The sequence below is a fragment of the Peromyscus maniculatus genome, chromosome 7 (genome assembly GCF_049852395.1).
Source record: "Peromyscus maniculatus bairdii isolate BWxNUB_F1_BW_parent chromosome 7, HU_Pman_BW_mat_3.1, whole genome shotgun sequence".
Classification (NCBI taxonomy): domain Eukaryota; kingdom Metazoa; phylum Chordata; class Mammalia; order Rodentia; family Cricetidae; genus Peromyscus; species Peromyscus maniculatus.
The window spans coordinates 21,366,435-21,388,633 of record NC_134858.1 but is presented as its reverse complement, the minus strand read 5'-3'; the positions used below and the strand labels follow the sequence as shown (position 1 = coordinate 21,388,633).

General features: G+C 42.7%; 1 protein-coding gene across 1 annotated transcript in view; it reads right to left on the bottom strand.

The window, feature by feature from the left end:
- Positions 1-22,199, bottom strand: part of Bmper (BMP binding endothelial regulator) — a 253,931-nt gene that overhangs the window by 14,149 nt on the left and 217,583 nt on the right. The gene's annotated exons all lie outside the window — the stretch shown is intronic.

The following is a 22,199-nucleotide window of genomic DNA, read 5'->3' as shown; positions in this document are numbered from 1 at the left end:
CTACTATAACAAAGCCAAGAACACTGAGCAATTTGATAAAAGCGTGAAAGCCCATGGCGTTGGGATGTGCAATTAGCATTTGCTCTTGCAAGGTCTTGAACCCCAGTCTCATCTTCAGGATACAGAATAATGAATTCCAAAAAAAGCAAGCATTTCCAATACTTAATTAGGTTGAGCAGGGAAGATGATTGAAGGTTAAATATGAAAATGAATGACCAAGATATCAATTAAGCTGAAATGTGTTTAAAGGCAAACAAGTTCTCAAACATCTCAACTAGACAGACATAATGAATTTGCATCATGATAGAATATTACAGATTACAAAATGCTTTGGCAGATTATCTGTCACAGAATAATAAACAAGGCCTACTGAGTAGCATTCCAGTGTTATAAATAAGGGATCATTTTACTCAAACAGATGTGCCCACATTCACACTTTTAACCAGTGAAAGAGCAAATCAAATTCTGCTTCCTGACTTTGAGCATTCTACCCTTGTTATATTATGCTACAATTCTCACCTCTATAGGCAAATACAGCATTCAACAATTTTGAGTTGAATGTAAGGGAACTCCAAGATTAATAAAATTAAGCTATCTTACTTTTTTCATGTCTTTGTTCAGCAATTTCCTTCCTTGCTGAACCAATTTCAAGGCTGAATGAATAAAAATAATCAAGATTTTAATGACACATATGAACCTGAAAAGTATTTGGGCCATGGCCATCCAGTGTCAACACACTGTGAGGCACGTGATCTACTGGCTGTAGAGAGAGGTCAGTTAGCACTAGGTACTAGTTGGTATATATAGCACCTGGTTACAAATAAGAATGAAAGAGAAGAAACTATATTAAAAAAATCTATGGTAGTGCGTGTACCTGGGTAGTCCAGCATTGAAACACAGTCTTCAGAGATGGGGACTAATGGGGACAAAGGGACCCAGGGTAGAAGCAAGAAGAGCCTTTTGCACTTCACAGATGACTACTGCCTCAGACACAAAGGCCACAACTGAGAAATGGATCTCTCTCCTTTCTGTGGTGATCAAAGCTGCATTTCTTCATACTTTGACCCCCTTCACTACAGAAATCCTATGAAATCATAGTCTAGCCAATGTATCCAGGCACTGAACACAGGGTGGTGTCTTTGCACTGGATGGTGTCTCTAGATTTCCAAAGAAAAGCCAGATTAATCTTGTTCTTAAAGTAGCTAATCCATGTTGCCTGTGTATCCTTCTAATGGACCTTGTTTCCTTTCATGTTTCAGTGTTCGTTCCAGAAACCCCCACACCTATCAACTTCACGCTCAGACTTTACAAACAGCGTGCTTGGTGGCCCCAGGCTCTCCCTCTATTGTCGTTCTCGCCTTACATCTATAATAGGGTTTTGTCTCCCTTTTTGTGGCCTGTGCAGAGGATACAGACAAATCTTTCCCATGGACACACAGACTCACTGGCATGGTACAGGCAAAATGGCATCTAATGGACCTGGGAAATGATGGAGTTATATGGGAAAGACATGGTCCAAATAAAGATTCTTATTTTCAACTGGGAAATTGTATACCTACAAGACTCGTAATCCATGTAAACAGAGACTTCAGATATAAGGATTTCCAGAACAATGGATTCTAAGAAAGAGGGCAATAACCTACCCTGCCCACAACAGGGGCCCATTAAAACAAACTTTGGTGACTGTCCAATAACGTACTCTACAGCTATTACACTGATGTTTTGGAAATGTTAAAATATGGAAAATATTCAGGGTAGATTAACAGGGGGGGGCAAGCAGTATAAAATTCAATATTGTATAATCACAGAAACAAAATAAATGAAAATAGATATGCTTTAAATAAAATATCAATACTAAGTATTCATAATGGCTCTCTTGGGATGGCGTAATTATAGCTCTCATTTTTTAACTCTCTACAATTAACACATCTCATGTCTAAAAAATATCAAAAGAGGCATAGAATGCATTTATATTTAAAAATCACAATTTAGGAACTAGAGTTGTATGATAGGGTAAACAATCAGAGAAATTCACAGTGTCCATTTATTGGTCTTAGTTTTTAAATAATTCCACTGAAATATTCCTAGTCTATATTGGGACTGTTGATAGATTAGATTCACTTTATGCTGTCTTCCCACCACTCTCCTGATACTAAGAACTTTACATCCAGACAGATGGGACAGATAACAAAATAATTATGCATACTCTTGCTGGTTACAAAGGAATTTATTACCAGAAAACTAAAAGCATCTTGAACTGCACTTCAAATCAACTTCAGGAGAGGGAATGACTGTTACTCAACTGTTCCATTCATGTTTATCACACTTAATAATTCAGTGTTAGGAAAATGTAGTTTATGACATGTGGCACTGAACTGATACACATTTCTGGGACATTATTGTCATTACTTTAATTGATAGACATCAATATTATATAATGTATATAACCATGTTATATCTTAAGTAGCAAGATTTTAATGACTTTTAATGTTGCTGCGACTTACTGCTTTTATGGTTCTGCTTTTACAACATTCCTTTGTCATGGTTGTATTCTAATAAATGAGGAGTTTGTCAAGAGACTCAGCTGTCATTGTGCCAATGGGGAGACAGACTGCGTACACTGAGCTTCGCCAGAAAGGATCTGAAGGTCGAACTACCTGACTCCTCTTTGGGTTTTCTCTGTAAACGGCTTCGCAACAACAGGAATATAGAAGACAGAGACGGGGGAAAGATGCCAGAGCTACTAGAAAAAGAAAAAATAAATACTTATAGAACTTCTGAATTCTTATAGGGAGATTTAAGATCTTCTTCTGGCTTCTCTCCCAGAGAAAATAGACTAAAAAATAAATGTTGTGTCTGTCACCAAACAAGCCAGTAGAGGAGAAACCGACTGGAGACTAGGCATCCTCATAAGGCCCCTTGCCCTTGGTGTGACAAGATAGGGTCCTGGAAGGTCACTGCTCTGAGATTAAAAGCACTCCAGACCAGAATCCCAGATGTTGTTCCTGGAATGAGGAAACCCCCTATGCCAGTTGGCTTCTAACTCAAACATAATCATCAATGAGATGGAGCCGTGGGTTAATCATGAAGATGCAATCATCAAGGGTCCAGAAACTGCCAGCTGGATTCATCAGTCCTGATTGAAATCTTGGAAAGGAAATCTCCCAGATGAAGTATCTCCCATAGACCCTTGGGAAACTCAAATGCCCAAGAGACCTTAAAACCTATTCAAATGAGCAGATGAATAAGAGTTTTACTGTTTGCTCATCGTTCTCTAAAAGCCATGCCTTGCTTGTCGTCTTTTGCTCAGGGACATTTGTGTGCTTATTGGTCTCTGACTTCCTATATTGGAAGTGAAATGAAATGAAACCTAATTCCTTGTATGGGCCCAAAACAGTAGAAAAGGTAACTTTGGGTCAGTGAACTCTTTCCCTCTTCCAGAACTTCCTGATTTCTATGGTGGTCAGCTCTTCTTTAAGGGGATACCAGGAATTGATTACAGTAGTGTATTAATCCAGCCAAAGCAAGTTTTTTCATCTTAACCTAGGTTGCTAAATGGGTATTTTCTTATGGCCTGGCTACAAAGTAAAATTCAAGCCATGTTAACACCACCATCCCTTCTAGCAAGCAGCTCTAGAATTGGAGCTTCAGATTTTCATGATGAAGGGGTTATCATCACAATCTCAGTTGTGGTTGTTGGAGTCTTCAGACCTTGTGTATCTAACTGTTGTCTTATTTTGTCTGTTCTCAGGTACAATCTATTCATCTTCAGAAGATCCTTCAGCAGTCTGAGTCCATGTATTTGTGTCTCTTTGATTGTCCTCCAAGGCCTGTGAATTACCAAGAGTGGAGAGTGGAGTCTCTAAACCTTTCTCTGCCCATTGCAACCAGAAGTAGTCAGATTAACTTGATTCCCAACTCCTGAATGATTCTGAGTTTCAATTCTTAAGGGGATGGTTATATACTGAGTTTGATATTAGCAAGATTCAAGGTCATTAGGACTGGACCCTCTTTCATAGTTAACAACTTGTAAAATTCAAAGACTGCAACTGTAGGACTCAAAGTAGGAGTCAAAATAATGGAAACTGAGTCATATTACTGGCCAGAAGTTCACTAACAGATAACCATATGAATCTTATAAGAATATTATTTAACTGGAGGTTTTCTTAAAGAATAAAGACTCCCCTGTAAGGCTCAATTCAAATGGGCATGTCAATTAATTTCATAAGAAAACCTCAGGAAAGTAATCTGCTTTGAATGTGGATCAGCATGACGGTCTCTTTGGCTACTGTCTACTATCACTCCCCAAGAGTGTTCCTCTTTACTCTGCAATAAACTTTCTTTTACACTAACATATACATATATACACATTTACATACATATTATATGTATGATATAAATAAAAACAACCAAGGAATTGGGCCTCAAGCATTCTCTTTACAGTGTACTTTCCATCCATATATCCATCTTTTGTAGTGTATATAGAAGTAGATTTTTCTGATTCATCCACCTGGCTCCTGGTATGTTCCTGCAGGCTCTGTGTGTAGGGTTGACACAGACAATCATCCCAGCAAAATGGCAAGAGTGACAAGAGTAACAGCATGTCAGCACAGGCCATATCGTGTGTGTGTGTGTGTGTGTGTGTGTTTTAGTAGTTCACTGACTCCTTGAAAACATGTCTTAATATTTCAACTCATTATCAACACCAGGTCCAACATTTGTGATCAGATCTCTCTCTGAAGTCAAATTTATCCCAATTTCTTGGCAGGGAAACCAACACCACCACTACTCCCTCAGCAAAGCTCAAAGGTGGTAGCCACTGGCCCTACTTGGCTGTCTAAATAGTAAATCACAGTGAAATAAAGTTTCAGTCCATTTGTATAGTCATACTAGACACACTTGCCTGGTGACCACTATAATGGACAATTCAGAACCTTTTCATAAACATAGAAGGTTCTCTTGAGTGGTACTTTCCAGAACTCAGCTCCATTAGAACAGGAGAAGTTACCCTTGTAATCATAGAAGGATTCCTAATTGTAGTCAGAATCAAGGTCACCCCTGCCTTCTAACTGGTACATTAAAAGGATGCTCATCCTAATGATTGGAGAGCAGAATCAGAAGAGACACCAATTCAATGCCAGCCTGGGCTACATAGTGGGATCCTCTCTTAAAAACAACAAAAAGGAAAGTTCACATTTCTTGGCATCAAATCAAGATCCCTAGAAACCTAGAGTTCAGTCTACTACTCTTACTCATTTACATTCACCAGATCATAGAGAGCATCCCATCAACCCTGGGTCGCCTTCCTACTTTGCTAGGCTGCTTCGTTTGTTTGTTTACTTGTTTGATGATTCGGTCCTTTCAAGCTCAGTTCAAATTCCTCACATGTTCTCCCTGACTAGCCCTGGAAAGGATAGCCACATGCTCCTGAGCCCCAGGTTCTTGCACCTGTGGTGGGTGCTTGGACTTATATAACTTTCTTTTCTCTTGTTGATGAGGAATGTGTCTAGTTCTTCTAGATCCAGGAAATATTTTGAACATGTAGCTTTGTTAGTATCCAGAAAAGCATAAATCACAGATGAAAGAGGTGCGATTACCTTGTACGACTCACAGGGTTCAGCACTTCCCTCACAGACCTTGGCTACACATAGGGGAGGGGGCTCACAGGGTTCAGCACTTCCTCATAGGCCATGGCTACACAATGGGGGGGGGGTCCCCCATAGGGTTCAGCATTTGTTTCACAGACCATGGCTACATAAGACCCACAAATAAGCTGCTTCTGTGGGAATCCTTTCTGCTTTTGTTTTTGTTTGGAGCTTTTTACAACCCAGTCCTATCTCCTAGATGCTTTTTTTTTCTTAATTTAATGACTGTTGGAAAACAGGACATGATGAGATAAATCTGCTTTAATGTATTTCCAGAAAAGCACATGTTCATTATGGTAAGAATAACCTATAGCATTCTGTGTTAGTAAAAAGCTTCTAGTACTGCTAAAATAAACATGGCTATGCTTCCTAGCAACGGCAAAGCCAAGGCCTTCTCCCTCTGCCTTTGCTGGTAATAAGAGCCACTTGTGATGCATGGTGATGAGTGCCTCTGCTTCCAGACAATGTGATAAAAGGGAAGAAGGATTAACCTTTGGGAATCTTTGCTCTGCTTCCAGGAGAACAGCAATCAAGTCAGCAGAGACAGTGGCCAGCCACAGAGCAGGGCTTTCTCCTCCACTACCAGGGAGGGACTTAGGCTGGTCTGTGTCTGTCGACCTACAGATCATCTTTCCTGAGACTAAGGACTAAGGGGGCAACACTTGGCAGCAGGAGGTGAATGAGAGAACTGCATGTGGCCACAACTGATGTAGTTACTCATGTCTGCGAAGTTCTTAGAAGCCGGTCGAACTAGCTGAGGCTGGTTGGTCCCTGGGAAACGAGGAGAAGAGGCCAAAGAGAAGTGACGGGAGACAGCCCTGGCCAAGAGGGTCCGTCACCATGAGACGACTACCAGCTTCACCTGCACTTGAACCCTTAAATTCTGCCTCATCGCTCTAACCCACGTTTCCAAGAAGCATCTAGATTTGGTAACAAAGGTAAGGTGATATATCCATATCACATAAAGCATTGAAAACAACCACCACAACAACAAAACCTCATCCAGGTAGCAGCTGTAAATGTCCTCCTCGAAGCTACGCAGACACTTAAACATGCTTTTCCTTTAGCCATCCAATGATCAAGAGGGAAAACAGTACTGTAACATGATAATTGAGGTTGCTGGATTCAATGATGTGGGCCGAGGTGTGAGGTGCTTAGTTAGGTTGTTAATGAAAGGGCAGGAAAGCTTTGCAGAACCAAAGCAGGAGGACATTTCTATTTCCTTCCAGATCCTTTCTGGACCAGCTACACCTTGGCACCATTTGGCATTTGTCCACTGTGGCTCAGGTACTGGTCAGACTATTAGAAGTTTTAAGATTGCTAGGGCAGCACTCCAAGGCCGGGCTTCTCTGTAGGGTGTGAACAGAGCCACAGAGTGCTGAGGAGGGAGTCACTCAGCTTTTCTTGCGACAGACACAAAACTGGTCTTGGGCCGAGCCCCACCCCTTCTCTCCTCCACTCTGCCCTCAGTTAGACCTTTGGCTGACTCCTACCTAAAAGGAATGAACTCCTGGAGCCTGTGCTTGTCGAAAGCAGAAAGCAAACCACATAGACTAAGGCAGAGAGAGAGAGAGAGAGAGAGAGAGAGAGAGAGAGAGAGAGAGAGAGAGAGAGCAGAGACTAAACATCAAATAAAGTTGGTTAGGGCAGAAAGCCAGTGCAATTGGAAAGCTGTGGACAGATTCTGTGGGGTGTGGCCTGGGTGTCCAGAAGGCCTTCCTGTTGTAAGATACATGAGATGGACCTTAAGCATCTGTGGAATTTGCTTGGTTACAGAACAAGGACAAGGAAATTCCAAGAAAAAGAGGCATGGGGTAGAGTATCCAGATCATCACATTCTGGATTGGATAGCCACAGGGTCAACCAGATAACAAACACACACACACACACACACACACACACACACACACACACACACACACACACAAGTCTTACCAGACAGTTGTGTGGCCTAGAGGGACAGTCTGGCACACCATCTGGCTATGACATTTCTTTCTTCTAGGGATCCAGTTCTCTAGGGATCAGGCCTGCCTCCTGGAGCAGCCCAAGATGAGCCACTGTGTGCCAGGCTGCAATGAGCCTTCCATTGCTTCTTGGGGGTTCTTGTTCAAGCTTGTATAGTTACCTTCCTGCCTTCAGGGTCCTTCCTTCCCTGTAACCTGCCCCATTCTTGCTTTGAGAAAGATGAAGATGTAACAAGGAAGGTAAGAAAAGAAGCCTTACCAAGCCATCTGGACTAGAGTTACCTACAGCAAGCCCTTCTGGAACCGCCTGACTCTTATGCTTGTTACACTATTCTGCACACAAAAAACTTTTTTTTTTTTTTTTTTTTTGGTTTTTTTTTTTTTCGAGACAGGGTTTCTCTGTGTAGCTTTGCGCCTTTCCTGGAACTCACTTGGTAGCCCAGGCTGGCCTCGAACTCATAGAGATCCGCCTGGCTCTGTCTCCCGAGTGCTGGGATTAAAGGCGTGCGCCACCACCGCCCGGCCACAAAAAACTTTTTAAAAAGCCTCCTTTAGACCACGAATACTGAGAAATCCTGGTTTATTTTCTATGTTGTGAGACAGAGTCTCACTATGTAACCCAGGTTGCTGTAGACCTACCTCTCAATCCTCCTGCCACTGTCCATTGTGTGCTGGAAATACTGGGCATGCACTAATGCACTTCACACAAATTGATTCTTTAATCATTATAACACTGCCTGAGAGACAAAGGGCATTGTCTGCATAGCAAAAGCCAGCAGAGTATAAGAAACCACAGTGGCCATTATCATCTGATCTGCATTGGAAGGTGTGATTTTTGTGGGCTAATGTAGGTTTCTGTGATTACAGAAGCTTATTTTTAAAGGTGACAATGCCTACCAGTCTTTTTTTAAAAAACTTTTCATAACTAATTTGAGTAATCATATAAAACAGCAGGTCTCTTTATAAAACTTTCATATATGTATATCATTGTACTTTGCTCATGCGCATACACCTTGCCTCATTCCACAACCCCGTTCTGCACATGAAATCACGTGACATGTGTCTCCCTTTCCCCTCTCATTACCTTTCTTGTCCCCTCTTCCCTTTGGATAGCTTCCTTCCCCTACACAGCATCTTCTATTTTTATATAAGGATGTGAATTTTAAAAAGAAGTCCTCTGTACATCTATCCATCAGAGTTATGATTTTAACGGCCATCATGCCTAAAGGTGTCCCCTTCTCATAAGGTCATATGTCGTACCACATGTGCCTATCATGACACTCGTCCTATAGTTGATGCTGGCACAACTTCCATTTATCCCATACTTAGGCTACAACTCCAAAGATACCCGGATCAGAAACCCTAATCCAACATTCTGGATACAAGAAGCATTGGGGATTTCAGATTTTTCCAGATGATTTTGAAATATTTATTTAAACATAACCAGCCATTTCTGACATGAAAGCCAAGTCTAAAACCCAAATTAATTTTGTTTTACATAAACCCTACATACATATCTGTAGTGGCTTTATATTCCACTTAGTACACTTGTTGTTTAAGTAAAACCTGTGCCATGCAGTGAGGTGTGGAATTTGTGGAACTTTCCACTTGAGGCATCATATTGGCACTCAAAAGCTTCAGGTTTTGAAGCATGCTACCCTTGTATAACCTGTAATATGGTTAGGCATAGCCCCTTAGCTATGGATTGCTTCAGGTGGGGGCATCATTTTCTTAAATGGTGTAGCCATTGGGGAAGAATAAGGAGTTCAGGAGGCAATGAAGGAGATAATATCACAGGGTAAAAGAGCATGAATTATAATGTATATATGTATGCAACTGTCAAGTGAATATTCCAAAAGAAAGAAATACCTCTTAGAAGATGAGCTGTCCTTGCTCAAGTGTGAGAAACAGCTGTACCAGGAAGAACTTGACCATGATTACGGACACTTGCTACAATGTCACTCCTCTAGAAATAACTCACCGAGTCTCATTGGCCCTTGGCAGATATTGTTAAAGGAGGGTCTCACTCACCAGCCAGAAGGAAACCTGGTCACTACCCCCCTCTAGTGGCCACAAGTTAGAGTACTGGTAACAGTAAATTTTCATTCCAACATTTGCTTCTAAATCAGAGAAGTCTCACTTTTTTGGAGGGTGAATGATAAAGGACCACAAAAAAAAAAAAAAAATGGCTGTCTGGCAGAAAATCAATCACTTTTCTCTTAAATTCATGTTCAATCCATCACTGTCACTCTCACCATAAAACAATTGTAGGGCCAGTGGACTAAAGTCCTGTAACCTGAGTGCCTGTCCCTGGCACCTGCCAAGAAGGCTGGGAGCTGGGAATCTCTGAGGCGCACGCCTCCAGAGGTCAGGGCGAGTGCAGCATGTCCTTGTACAAGTGGAAGAAGCCTAAACTCTATCTCTTAAACAATCTCATTTTGCTAAAGCATTGAATTGAGTTTTATGCATTTTTGCTTGAAAACAAAACAACAAAAATCCTTAAGTACAACCTGCCCAACCTAAGAGAAACATCTTCCATTGTAAAGGGAAGGAAAGCCAAAGTGACTAGGCTATCCCATGACACTTCTGGCCACTATGTGGGGGATTTTTCTTCACCTAAGGTTCTCAGCTCTGTCCTCTATTGTAATTCAGTTCTGGCCCTATTATCATGGCTATTAGAAAGTATCCTGATGGACAGCCAAAGGGAAGAGATCAGAGCCCCAAATACTGGGGGGAGGAGGGGGCACAGAGATCTTGCCATGTCCAGTAGGGTCCCTTCCAGGGAGGGGTGAACAGCTTTCCTGCCCTCCTGCTGTGTTACCTCCCAAGAACTCTTCATACCTAACAATCTGGAAGCACTCTGAGCTTGACCTTTCTTAGGATTTTGCTGAGGCTTCATTTCATAGTTGAGTCGTCGCTTCAGTTGCCCTTGGTGGTCAACTTACAGGCTCTCTCATCTCACCCCAGACCTTCTGGTATAGTGGTGAGAGAGACAGGGCTAGGAGACAGGTGAGGTCCTGGGCCCAAAGCGCAAGGGTGTCCTTGCTCTTGGACTCCAGAAAGTGCTGGACAAACATTTGAAAGCAAGTGCCTTCTTGGTCTCCGGGAGGAGGAGACACCACCATCTCTTGGAAAGGCAGCGTATGCAGATGCAAGTTTCTGCATTGTATGGTGGTGTATCTGTGGGAGCTAGAGGAAGGGCGGTCACATGACCATGAGACTAGAAAGGGGACAGCGAGGGAGGAAGCAGCTTGGATGGTATAACAGAGCACGTGTGACACAAACATGGAAAGGAAATACTGAAGGTGGGGGATGCAGGCAGGGAGATGGGGGTGGGGCAGAGTCAACCAGAGCAGATATGGATGGAAATTCCATAAGGAGGGGTTGGGGAAGTGGCCCCGTCAGTAATGAACTTGCCATATTAGCAAAACAGCCTGCATTCGGTCCCCAGAACTCACATAAAACTATCAGCATGGTAGCAAATGCTTGTAATCTCAGTGCTGAGGAAGCAGAGACGGGAGGATCCCTGGGGCTTGAGGGCCAGTTAGTCCAGCCTAATTAGTGGGCTCCAGGCCAATAAGGGGTGGATGGCATTCCTGAGAATGATAAGAAAGGTTGTTCTTTGGCCTTAGTGTGACCACAATCACCTGAACACAAACATGCACCTGCACAAGGCACACACATATGCACACATAAATTTTCAACGTCATAGAGAAACCTATTACTCTATATGCTAATTAAACATGAAATAAATACTCAAAATAGAGATGCTACCTTTGTGAGAAGTGGGGTAAAAAGGCACACTAGTTTCTCTGTATTTCTCTTGCAACTGCGTGTGGATCTGCAATTTTCTCCAACAAAAGAGGGGAGGGATGCTGTGGGATGGTCTGTATGTCAAATCTGTTGCTCTGATTGGTCAATAAATAAAACACTGATTGGCCAGTGACCAGGCAGGAAGTAGGTAGGACAAGGAGAGAGGAGAATTCTGGGAGGCAGAAGGCTGAGGCAGAGACACTGCAGCCGCCGCCATGACCAGCAGCATGTGAAGACGCCAGCAAGCCACCAGCCACGTGGCAAGGTATAGACTTATGGAAATGGATTAATTTAAGCTATAAGAAGAGTTAGCAAGAAGCCTGCCACGGCCATACAGTTTGTAAGCAATATAAGTCTCTGTGTTTACTTGGTTGGGTTTGAGCAGCTGTGGGACTGGCGGGTGACAAAGATTTGTCCTGACTGTGGGCAAGGCAGAAAAACTCTAGCTACAAATGGCGCCCAACGTGGGGCCCCACGTTGGGCGCCAGATGTTGATGTAACCAACCGTCTTATTAAATAAGAAACACAGAAACAATGTAAAAGAGAGAGCCGAGAAGTCAGAGCTCAGAGCTAAAATCTCACCCTTCCTCCTGCTGTCCCAGCTTCGCGAAAAGAGACCTACTTCCTGTCGGTTCGTTTTTTTATAGTATGTTGTTCTGCCTTCTCATTGGTTGTAAACCCAAACACATGACTGCCTCATCACTGTCTGAATGTACAGCCCCCTAGGTCTTAAAGGCATATGTCTCCAATGCTGACTGTATCCCTGAACACACAGAGATCTTATGGGATTAAAGGCGTGTGCCACCACCGCCACACTCTTGCTATGGCTCTAATAGCTCTGACCCTGAACACACAGATATCTATGGGATTAAAGGCGTATGCCACCACCGCCACACTCTTGCTATGGCTCTAATAGCTCTGACTCCCAGACAACTTTATTTATTAACATACAATCAAAGTAATAATTCAGTACAATTAGATTACCACCACAGAGGGAAGATAGGAGACCGGAGTAGCACCCAAGGAAACAAAAATAAATAAATAAATATCTGCTATTTTCAACCACATTCTTAAAAGCACAACCTGCTTCCACACAACAGAAGAAAGTAAAGACATTTACATGCCTAATGCTTTATCACCTCCATTTCTGGGTATGTACCCACCATAAATCCATATAAACTTCAGTAACACGCAAGTTTGCTGATGAGGCTGTAAGTCAGATTGGTGACCATATTTGGAGTGAGGGATGGATGGATGGATGGATGGATGGATGGATGGATGGATGACAGACAGACCTACCGACCCAATCATGTGCTCTTGGGAACATTATCATCCCTCCTTGTGCAATCACTTACTTTGAGTTCCACAGAAAAGTATGTAACAAGATACATCATCCCCAGCTGCTAATCTCTAACAAAAAGAGAAAAAAGAACCATAAATATTACTAGAGAGGTGTAGGTGAGGGACAAGGTGGAAATCACCTGCCATTGCCCCAGCTGAATCTCAGAGTCAAGGACAGGCAAGACAGGACATGATGCCACCTTTCCTGTGGGTCCAGGATGCTGTTTCTCTGTCCTACTCTCTGGGGCTTCATGAGCTTGGCCTCTTGAGTCACAGCAGAGGTCTTATAGGTCTGGCAGCAGTGGGGGTGTGCTCAAGGGCTGGGGGAGTCAGGGAGGAGAGAGAAAGCATGCAGTATCCCAGGCCACACCCAGCCACATGCAGTAGCTGCCACCCGCCTCTGCTTCCAAAGGCCGGTCCTCCCATAGGCCTTTCTCACATTAGGCAATGGCTGGCTGCCAAGCCTCACAACCCGCAGAGGCACAAATCCTCCACCATGTGCCTTAATAAAAGGGCAGCAGTGGAGGCTGTTCCCAGAGGATGTGGTGCTGGGATGAGCTTTTTCAGATGTCGGGGGCCTTTCATCAAGACTTCTGTGTCCTTCGGCTCCAAAATAAACCAGTATTCACATCCATTCATGGCCCAAGGAAAGGCCTTTCACAACCTGTGCTTTGGACAGCCATGGCTGCTGGAGGATAATCAGTCAGCTGGCTCTAAAGGGAGCTGCCCAACCCAGGGCCTATCCCCACCCAATCCACAGGGCTGAACTGGCCATTCAACTCACAGTGAAGGAATTCTGCCACCAGAGGCTCCAGAGGCAAATTACAGACACCACAACCCATTGTCCCAAGGGCCAGCCTCTTAATAGGCCCCAGAAAAGTAAAAAGGTGGAAAGGCCTATTTCCAGAAGCAGCTAGGAGAGACCTGAAAGTTCCTACCACTCTTAACCCAAAACAATTTGCTGTTTTTCATATTGTACTGCTAATAAGTGGCAAAATGCACTCAAAGCCTAGATCAGGACTCCCGTCACTGCCTTCGATAGCGCGCGCTATTCCTAGATTTTTCTTCTACTGCCTCTGGATAAAATGTGTCCCATCTTCAGCAGTGGCCCAATAGCTTTCTCAGAGAAGGCTTCTGGAACACCCCTACCAGATGAGGTGGCCCTCAAGACTTGTCCTGACACTCCTGCATGGATTTTTATCATACCTACGACTGTGCCCTTATGTGGTGGGTCTCACTTGAGCCCCAGGTCAGACCAGCCTCGCTTCCCAATTTCCCTACGCCCTGTGCAGTGCCTGGTCCAGAGAGGATGTTCACAACCTATTTCCTGAATGCATTGGTCACAACTCAAACCAGGCAAAGTGTCTACTGAGAGGGCAGTGAGAACCAGAAGGTAAAGTGGTGAGGGAAACATGAAAATGAAGCCACCACAACTGACGCTCCAGAGAATGAGATCTAAAATCTGAACAAGGCACCCAAGCTGGCCGGGCATGGCTTTTGCAGAAACAGTTTCATGGTAGTGGTAGGGACAAAAAAACCATGATGGAGTGTGTCAAAAGTGGAAAATAAGTGAGGTACCACATGAAAACCCTTCCTTCAGGTGGCTAGCTGTGTGAGAGAGAAAACGGAGATGCCTTGAAAGAAAACTCCCAGGCACAGTGAATGCAGCTCAGGAAGCCATGGATGCTTTGCTGTTCTTCACAGCCCTCTTTTTTTTTTTTTTTTTTTTTTGATTTTTTTTTTGTTTTTTGTTTTGTTTTGTTTTGTTTTGTTTTGTTTTTCAAGACAGGGTTTCTCTGTGTAGCTTTGTGCCTTTCCTGGGACTCACTTGGTAGCCCAGGCTGGCCTCGAACTCACAGAGATCCTCCCGAGTGCTGGGATTAAAGGCGTGCGCCACCACTGCCCGGCCAACCCTCTTTTAATAACTGGTAAAGTAGGGATCAAGGAGAAGAGACATGCAAGAAAACGTGTTGATGCTGAAGAGGTCAGGAGACCGGGTAACTGGCTGAGTGATGGCCATGGGGACAGAGGAGGAAGGAGGAAAGGTCATACAGGAGAAAAAATGTCCTTCTATTCTGCTAGTGGCTAATGGAGAGAGAGAGAGAGAGAGAGAGAGAGAGAGAGAGAGAGAGAGAGAGAGAAGGACATAAAAATTCCAATGCAGAGCACAGCGTGACAGTGGAGACCAACATCTAGATCAATAGTCGAAGAGGGAAAACAAAATCCCAGTGCAAATTTCCAGCAGAGAGAGCAGAAGTGAATGAGAGTGACAGATGTCTCCAGCTGAGGAAGGACTGAGTGATACCTTAGAGAGTAATAGCACCCCTCCCCTGACCCCCCTTTCCCCTGCGTGGGAACCCAAAGAAGACAAATTGAAGTACAACTGAGCTAAAGTTTTAGTCAGGTGAAGGTCAGTGAAGTCTCCTCTAACCCATGTGAGAAGATAATAACATGGCGGGTCCTCTATCCTTAGTTTTAGACTGACATTTGTGATGGTCTACTTTTTCCTCAAAGCAGAACTGAAATTTAGAAGCAGTTTTCAGGTGAGGTTGGGATTAGCTTTATAGAGGTTTCCTTCCTCAGTTTTTTTTAATTCTTCTTCTAAAGAATGAAGGTCTTAGCCAGGTGGTTTTGGTGCATGCCTTTAATCCCAGCACTCGGAAGGCAGAAGCAGGCGGATCTCTGTGAGTTCGAGGCCAGCTTGGGCTATAGAGTGAGTTCCAGGAAAGACGTAAAGCTATACAGAGAAACTCTGTCTTGAAAAACCAAAAAAAAAAAAAAAAAACAGAATGTCTTAACAATAATACTGATCATGGCAACATGCCGTTGTTCAGGATGGCAAGTTCTCAGAACCCACCGCAGACTGGATGGCGCTTTGTAGAATCACAGAGTCTCAACAGACCTTAAGGGACAAGGACTCCCTGCAGCAGTCCCTTCTACAACCCTCCTGACAGATGGCCGCCCCTCTGCTCATCTGTCTGAGACACGAGCTCAGTGTCTTTTTAGGAATCTCATCCCCGTGATAGACAATTACCACATCCAACTCTCAGGAAGTTGCCTTATATTTTCATATTTTAAAAGAAAATGTGTTCTTTCGCTCCCACCCATTTGTTCCGATTCCACCTTATGTTACATTATAGAATTATCCTATTCTAGTGCAGATTCCATATGACATCTTCCTCAAATACATGACATAAAATAAAAATGTTCCACTTAGAAGCAAAACTTTCAGGACAACATCCAGAAGTATTCTATTTTTTTTTTAATTCCTCTACTTTACTTTCCTTCACATCTAGCAGCTAAGAGATGTCTCACCTAAGTACAAACTTTCTTCCCTTTTATTTATTCTTCCAACAAGACTATTGAGTAGAGGATTCACCTCCCAGGAAGGGCAGAGGTGACCACATTAGGGCTCCTACTCCAAGCTAATAGCAATGTGCTAATAAACTGTTTTTTAAAAAAGGACAAGGATGATGTATATCATAAAAGTACATTTCCATGGGAGTTTACAAAAATCATAGACTATTCTGGACTATTCTGGAATAATGTCAAAGAGTAGGAAGAAAAGCCTGTTTGAGTGTCACGCTAAAGAAAGAATAAGAAAGAATAAGGTGTACCCAGGCAAGAAGAAAGGAAGTATTCTCCCTCAAACCAGCACTACGTATGGACCTTTGTTTCAATCCTCATGTCCTATTTGTGAGCAACAGAAAAGGGGAAAAGCAAGACATGGAGGATGAACAGGAAGGTGGGTGGTGACAGGCAATGGGGTCCTCCTTGCAGGCTGAGCTGTGAACATGGATAATACATGGGGGATCATGAGCTAGAACCCCAGGATAGCAAGGCAGATGGGAGGAGAGATGGGACATGGCATGGAGGTTAATCAGCTAAAGACTCAAGGAAAGGCTGTGAGTGGGAGAAGATGTGTCAGAGCAGCGAGCCGTAGTTCCAACCGAGACTAAAAGTCACAAGATGAAAGTCTATGTGGAGGATGTAAGGGGCGGATCCCATGCTGGAGCAGTGTTTCTGGGGATTTGAGACTGCTTTCTGTCTGCCCATAGAGCACAAGTATGTATAGGAGGAGCTGATCTCAGGAGGAGAAGTAGAGAGGGTAAGCTATATTTAAACATGCCCAGGGTCTGGCAGGAGACCCACGCAGATGTCCTGGGATATGTTTAGCATCAGACTCTTGAATGTAGACAAAGACACAGACTTCCAATTTTTAGCACATCAATTTCAATTCTACAAATACTCAGTGTGGCAAGTTTTGATCTGCTAGTGTGACACCACTGGTCTCTGAAAACAGAGTCAAGCAAAGATTGTAACCATTGGCTGCTGAGCGATAGCAGAAGCCTGCTCAGTGCCCCCAGGTAAAACGTTGAACATGGAGGGGTGAAGGGTTGGGTCAAGCCTGTTTCTTCCTTAGTGCTCTGGGAACACAATGTCATTCTTTGCAACAGGAAGTTAGTGCCGTGACAGCAGGCCGACCAGAGCTCCACTACTGATGTGGTTTCAACTTCAGTGCAAAGCAGAAACCAGTTCTCATTCTTTCTATAAACAATCATATAAAAACCATAAAAATAAGTGCTGACAGCAACCAATGAGTTTACGGTAGTTGTATTTCTCATGATGTCCTGGGATGGTTCTTTCTTAAGATTGATTATTGTTTTCCCTGCCGTGAAATAGTAGCTAAGTGTTTTTGCTAAATCAATTTAAAGGGTGCTTTGTTTCACTGCTACCTATGCAAGTACCTGGGGGCTGCCTACTGCTTGAATAATGGCGCAAAATGATGTTGTTCAGCCAGTCATAGGATGCAGTTCATCTGTTTGTTCTTTTTAAAGAAACTAAGAGTGAGCTGAAAAAGAAGATACCTCTTTCCAGGCGTGTAAAAACCTAACAATGTGAATAGACTATAATGAGGTAGTTGATGATGCTGTGAGGTTGGTGTGAGAATAAAGCATGTAAGAAAGTAAGAAAAGCAAATAGTTCATATAAAGAATGGTTGAAAGTCCCGCCCTGGGGATGAGGAGAAGGAAAAACAAGGAAGAAACAGAATGAGAGGAGCTGTAACGTCGCACATTTCTGTCTTCAGCACAGACTTCATCCTACTCCTTCCTCAGAGCAAAGCAGCCAGTTTGGGACAAACACGTTACAATAATGCTTAGGAGCACAAGAAAATGTCTTTGTTCCCCCACAGCAGTCAGATGTCCTTTTACATATACCGAACAATTTATGTCACCTCTGTACTTGAGACATGCCAAATATTCATCACATTTATGAATCATATTTTAAACGTGATGAATATTTGGAATGTAACAAGTGTTTGCCCCAGTGGCCAAGGACAGAACTTCAGAGGGGCCATACTGGCTTAAAAGTTGAGAATAGAGAGACCCCTCTATTAACCTAGGGAATTTCTCAGGAAAGACAGCAGTGAGCTCGGGATTTTTAGGGGAGTGCTGGAAGGCCAGGCTGGCTAGAAAGGGGTAACTTGGGGCTGGTTAAGAGACAGGAAGCTAAGGAGCAAGGCCTACTCATCTTATCTGGTGGCGACAGACCACGGAAATAGGGAGAAACCTGGTGCTAGGGAAACTCCCAGAAATCCACAAGGATGACCCCACCTTTGACTACTAGCAATAGTGGAGAGGGTGCCTGAGCTGATTTACCCCAGTAATCAGATTGGTGAATACCATAACTATCATTATAGAGCCCTCATCCAGTAACTGGTGGAAGCAAATGCAGAGATCCACAGCCAAGCACTAGGCCAAGCTCCAGGAGTCCAGTGAAACAGAGGAAGAGAGATTCTATGAGCAAGGGCCATCAAGATCATGATGGGGAAACCTGCAGAGACAATCAAACCAAACTGGTGGGAACTCATGAACTGTGGACTGATAGCTGTGGAACCTCTATGGGACTGGACTAGGCCCTCTGCAAAAGTGAAACAGTTGTGTTGCTTGATCTGTTTAAGGGGCCCCCTGGCAGTAGGATCAGGATCCATCCCTGGTACATGAGCTGGCTTTTTGGAGCCCATTACCTATGGTGGGACACCTTGCACAGCCTTGATGGGCTTGGACCTGCCTCAACTGAATGTGCCAGGCTCTGGTGACTCCCCCCAGAAGAGGCCTTACCTTTTTGAAGGCGGGAAAGAGGAGTGGTTTGGGAGGGGAAAACTGGGGGGGGGTACGAGAGGTGGGAAGAGAGGGGGATCTGTGATTGATATATAAAATGAATAAATATTTCTTAATTAAAAATTTACTAAAGATGAAATTTTTTAGCATTAGTAAGTGGAAATGCTACTCTGCACTCATGTTAATAGATAATATTCTACAGTAAATTTAATATTAATTTCAAACTTAAGGTTTTTCAAACATAATGGAACAGAAACAAAAATGCTTATTTAATACTGTGAAGATCTTGCCTCAGCATAAGGGTCTAGAATCCTCAGTGAGAAAATGATAAAAGCATGCCACTAAGTTCAAAGTCACTAGCATCAGTACTGTTAAAGTTATAGCTTGTAAAATTAAGCCCCCCAAAACCATCACAAACAGTTGTCATGAATTTTAAATATTAAGGCTCATAATTTTACTTGTTCACAAATTACATGGGTCGGTAACTGAGAAACTTCAGGGGATAGAAGCAGCCTTTAGAAAGAGTTTTCCCAAATGTCAGCAACACCTGGTTAGGAGACAATCTGTACAGAAAATTCACAAAGCAAACACACAGTGTAATAAGAAATAGACTTTAAAAACAAGGAACTTGCAAAAATCAAATGATAAGGTATACTTCTGTAGATGGGGGATTTATTTTTTCTGGATAACATACAGAATTTTTGTCTTTATATTTTAAAAAAGTTCTGTATCATGTAAGATTACTATTGTGATAAGAATAAAAATTAGACAATGAAGAAAACACTGTTTTTAAATATACATATTTGTATTTTTAATTAAAATATAATTACATCGTTCTCCCCGTGCCTTTCCCCGCTCCCACCCCTTTCATGCACACCCCCTCCACAGCTCCCCCTCAAATCCATGGCCTCTTTTCTGTTAATTGCTAAAATTGTTAATTCTTTGCTGAAAAAATATTCTTTAAAAATCCCCTTGGCTGTAGAGTGAAGGCTGAGAGAAGAGGACAGGGGTACGAGCCTATCAAGGGAGGGTGAAACACCTGGGAAGAAGAGTGCAATTTGTGATGGGTAGCAAGAAAAAGATGCTGGGGTCTCCACCATGGCACTGGCAATTGCTGATGTAGCAAAGGGAAGGGGTTTGGGCTGTACATTATGTAAGAAGGTTCAGAAACTGATGGAGTATTACAGTATGAGAATTATGGGAAGGGATGAACCATTTACTCGGAAAAATTCTTGCTGAGTTCTTTCTATGCACTAGCACTAAATTAGATGCTAGCACCACAGATAATTAAATGAGAAGATGCATTAATTTAGCAGCCTCCTAGGAAACAGGAGAGATTAAAAGATGTGGTTTCAAATACAAGAAGTGATTTTAAGTACAAACAAACCAAAACATCAACATGAATTTTAATTAGCTGGAAATGGTTAAGAAATGCTTTCTAGAGAAAGAATAAGGCACAGGAGACTCCAAATGTGTTTAATTAATGAAGACGGGTATAGAACCAGGGAGAAAGGGGAGGAGGGAGACCCATCTTCCAATCTGGCTCAGGCTAAACAAACATATTGAGCCAGAAGAGGAGAAACATGGAGATGTGAGGGACCTGGGAGTCATCTGCACTGTCCTCAGCTCTGAATATAGAATCACCAGGGAGCTTTAAACAATGATGATGCCCAACCTGTAGAGAGTCTTCACTGCTCTTTCTGATGTGGCTAGATAGAGCATCAGGAAATTCCCAGGGCACTCCACTGCAAATGTTGGCCAGTGCAATGCTCTGGGCACTGAACCTTGGCACTTGGTACTGACTCTTTCTCCAGGCAAGCTCAGCTAAAGAGGCCCTAATCTGTATTTCCAGACTGAACCTGGATACTCTGATTCCCCATTTGCATCCTAGTCATGGCCTGTTTGCTCCTTCAGGATAAAGGAACAAAGGCAGATAATGAGGGTCATCTGCAACTAAACAGCTTTCCAATCTGAACACACTGCAATCAAATTATTTTCTTCTACTTCTGGATAAATGAAATTTAGGGGTTACAATATGAATTTGTTCCCTCTAAATTTACATTAAAATGATTTACCTAATAATTATTCTCGTAATTTTACGTCCATCATACTCTTAGAAAACAACGTATGACACTAAGGACTGTAATAGACCACTCTGAAGAGTTTCTGTGAAATTGAAGCAGAACATCACATGTTCCTGGCAGCCTTTGCAAAGAATCAGGTAAATGCTAAGATAGAATTTTATTTCAGACCTTAGATGAAAACTATCCCTATGTAAACACCATAAACTTAAGGGGAAAAAAATGAACAAGTCAGCCATTATTGAAACCATTCAGGAAAAAAAAGAACTGTGCCATTTTTCCCTCAAAGCTTTTTACTTGCAATTATCCTACAACTGAAGATCACGGGAAAAGCAAAATTCTTGGATGGGAAAACTCTAACTAAGGGCTGCTAACAGGCTGCAGGAGGTTTCACATTAGTAATAATTTCTCCCTAACAAAAGAATTCTCCATCTCGTCTGGCCTTCTTCTGAAGGTCTGGATTATGTACAGGAAATTTTACTGAGAGCTCAGGGCCCAGTTAGAAGCTGACTTCAGGGACCATGCTTCCTCTGCTCAAAACTGGCAGCCTTGGCTTCACCCGGAATTACTAAATCATACCATGTTTTGACAGAACCTCAAAGGATTTGAATGCACATAGAAATCTGAAGGGCACTGTTCTACATCTGAATATAGTGCGGTCCATATAACTGCAGCAATTGACCACACCCAAACATAAAAGGAAATGTAAATTACTGGGCATAACTGCATCACTAGAATAGTCTTGAGAGGCAGAGCTTGGGCCTAGGGATCAGCAACTTACCAAAATTGCCATGGAATTCTGTGTACAGCCATGTCTAGGAGATAGCAGTGTTGAGCAGGGCTCCACCCCACCCCACCTGCAGGACCCTGGCCTCAGAAATCATGAAAATGACTCCAGGGCATCAGCCAACCCACCAGATAGAAGGAAAGAGAGCAGATCTCTATTCCTGCTTTTTGCAATCTTAGCATTTTTTTTAAAAAAAACTTTTGTATTTTATAATGTATTTAATGTGCTAGTGTCAAAATACATTTATAGTTGTATGTATGTGTATATATTATACTATGATATACATTATAATAGATATTAAATATAAATAATCTTTTACATAGAAGGGTGAACATTTAAAGACATTCAAAGGCTGACTATTGACCCCAATAATACACACTGAATCCCAAAAGTATGTTGAAATCAGCTTAGGGAGATGGCACAGATAGTGATTCTAATTAATAGCA